This window comes from Zingiber officinale, chromosome 1A (assembly GCF_018446385.1).
Source record: "Zingiber officinale cultivar Zhangliang chromosome 1A, Zo_v1.1, whole genome shotgun sequence".
NCBI lineage: Eukaryota > Viridiplantae > Streptophyta > Magnoliopsida > Zingiberales > Zingiberaceae > Zingiber > Zingiber officinale.
Genome location: NC_055987.1, coordinates 4,456,062 through 4,459,231, shown reverse-complemented (window position 1 = coordinate 4,459,231; position 3,170 = coordinate 4,456,062). Strand labels below are relative to the sequence as shown.

Genomic DNA, 3,170 nt, shown 5'->3' with positions numbered 1-3,170 from the left:
TAGAATCAAAACGATCAAGTGATAAAGAGTGAAACGATGGGCGTTTCACTGCTCGTCGAATAATGATCATTAACGCTCCATCTGAGCTCCTATTTAAGGAGGTTGCGATTACAGTAGAGGGCACACACAACAACGCAAGCAAAGGCTCTCCACTTTCGTTCCCTCCTCTGTCGTGCAACTCCTGTTTAGCGGAGTGCCCATGATAGCAACCGGGTGCTACTCAATTCGTCGTGACCACCGGTGTTTGGTAGGAATCATGGCCAACCGTTGTATTCTGAGAAACAGATAACCCTAGTAGGTCTCGAAGCACAGCCGGAGGTGGGGCAAATCTGTTTCAAGGAAACTGTGTCAATCGCAGGCCTCGGTCCGCTCTCTCGCTCGAGACCTTCGCCCGACCAGCACAGCCTCTCTGCCCGCCTAGCTGCACTGCTCGGTCAGCCTCTTCGCTCACCGGGTCCGCTGCTCTCTCTGTCCGCCTGCTCGGCCTGTCTGTCTGCTTCGCCCGATCGGCAACTCCCTTAGCTTGTCTGTCTGCTTCGCCTGACCGACCACTCGCTTAGCCGATTTGTCTGCTTCACCCGACCGGCCACTCGCTCTGCCTATCTGTCTGCTTCACCCGACCGACCTCTCACTCGGCTTGTCGGCTGCCTTTCTACTCAACCGGCTGCTCTTCGCTCGATCGGTTGTCTTCACTCGGCCTGTTTGCTCGCCCGGCCTCCAGTTCACTCGGCCGCAAGCTCTCTCGGCCTCTACGCCCGTCAAGTCTCTAGCCCACTCGGGAGCTACGCTCGGACAACCTCAAGCTCACTCAGGAACTAGCTCGCTCGGCACTGTGCAGCCTTCGTTCGGTACTTAGCGGAAACTAGCCCCTACTGGCAGCCTGAGATTATCAGCTCATATCTTTTTAACAGATAAGTTGAATTTAATTTAGTATAATTTAAATTCAACTAAAGCCCCCGTAAATCTCCGGCAACAGATTGTTTTTGTCCAACAATCTTGAAACAGATCTTGCTAACGTACTTCATATGGATCATATATATTTGATCTCTAGTGGTTTAGATCAAGATCCCTTGTCGGTTATCTTTTGCAGGAGAGAACCGACAACTTCCTACAAATGCATGTTAATTGAGGATATGAATTGGTGAACAATGATACATCAATAAATATCACAATGAAACTGAACTCCTAGAACTCTAATAAAAAGCAAGTTCCTTCATTTGCTTTCTTATTTCTATTCTAGGTACTTTACTCAGTTCATTCGCTACCTTAGCGACCGTTTAGCTAATTCTACGTGAGACGTTTCTTGTATTTAGAATCAATCCCTGTGGGATCGATATCTTTTTATTACTTACGACGAAATCGTGCACTTGCGATTGCGTTAATAAGTTTTTGCCGCCATTGTCGAGGATTGCGTTTATAACATAAGAAATAATCATTTGAGTTAGACTAAACTTTATTTTTTTTTCTTTACTAACTTGTATCTTGTCTTAGAAATTTTGTTTTTGCAATCTTAACTTGCATCACTTATTTCTACTTTTCTGCACTTTTTCTTTTTGTAATCCAAATTCTGCATTTTATATTTTAAGCACTTTAATTTATTTTCTTATCTTTCAGGTAAAAAGTAAAAAAAAACTGTGATACAAATTTTTATAATCTTATTCTTGTATGCGAAGATCTAACTTTGCAAGAGACCTATTACTTCTTGATCCTGAGATTGATAGAACATTTCATAGAAGGGAAATCTTGCAAAGACATTATCAAGAAGAACAAGAACATTCGGTAATGGCAAACAAACCATTAAAGGATTACGTAGCACCTTATGGACAAGGCCTTCGGTCTAGCATCACAAGACCATCTATTGAAGCCACCAACTTTGAAATTAAGCCTGCAATAATCACTATGGTACAATAGAATCAATGTAGGGGAGGACCACATGAAGATCCTAATCAACACCTCAAAATCTTTTATGAAATTTGTAGTACCATGAAAATGAATGGTGTTCCATCAAAAACAGTGAGACTATTATTATTTGGGTTTTCTTTAAGAGACAAAGCAAAACAATGGCTAAATTCTTTACCTGCAAATAACATAACCACATGAGAACAATGTGAGCAATAGTTTCTTGACAAATTCTATCCTCCAAGCAAGACTGCTCATATGAGAAATTTAATTGCAAGCTTCAAACAGTTAGATTTAGAATCCTTATTTGAAGCATGAGATAGATATAACAATATGCTCAGATAATGGCCACATCATGGATTAGAAAAATGGCTAGTATTACACATATTTTATAACGACATCAATTATAATACAAAAGTGCCCCTTAACTCTGCAGCTGGAGGGGCACTAATCAACAAAAGCTTAGATGAAGCCGAGGATATTATTGAAAATGTAGCACAAAATCATCATCAGTAGGCAATATAAAAAAGTGGAGGCTATTCATATTCAAACCTAACTAAAGCATCAGAAAAATTTGATATAGATGCAATTACTTTGATGTCTGAAAAACTATATGCTCTTACTAAGAAGTTGGAAAATATAGGAATAAATTCTAGCACGGTCAATGTCATAGTATGTGTTTGTGAAACATGTGGAAGCACAGATCATGCCCAAGACTCATGTCCTTTAGGAGCTATATCTGCATAAATTAATCAACTTAAGCAGTGTGATGCAATCATGAGTTACAATCAGAGATAGAATAATCCATACTCAAACACATACAACCCTGGTTAGAAGAATCATCCAAATTTCTCTTATCGCAATAATCAAGAACAAGGACCATCCACAGGGGCTAGGCCAAGCTACCAGCCCGGGCAATAAAATTATCAACAACAACAACATTCAGTTCAAGGCTATCAATTTTCAAAATTAGAGAAAATGCTTGAAGAAGTCATTTATGGTCAAAATGAATTGAAGCAAGAAATTAAGTTGTTAAATTATAGAATGGATAATTTAGAAAATCACCAGAAAATGCAAGATAGCCAGATTGCCTAGATAGCATCATCATCTTCAAGTGCACTAGGGCATTTTCCTAGAAAACCTGATGTTAATTTGATGGAGCACTGCAACAGAATTGAGCTTAGGAGCGGACGGACCTTGGGAGATCCTCAAATGGTTGCTCCAAAAGGGATAAAAATGCAAGAAGAGCTCTCTCCTCCAACACTTGAACC

The 3,170-nt window shown here is 40.4% G+C and overlaps 1 non-coding gene across 1 annotated transcript; it reads right to left on the bottom strand.

The window, feature by feature from the left end:
* Positions 1-2,154: 2,154 nt before the first annotated feature.
* Positions 2,155-2,261, bottom strand: LOC122039186. The gene has a single exon (XR_006128073.1). It is a non-coding gene; the product is annotated as a small nucleolar RNA R71 (small nucleolar RNA).
* Positions 2,262-3,170: the final 909 nt, after the last annotated feature.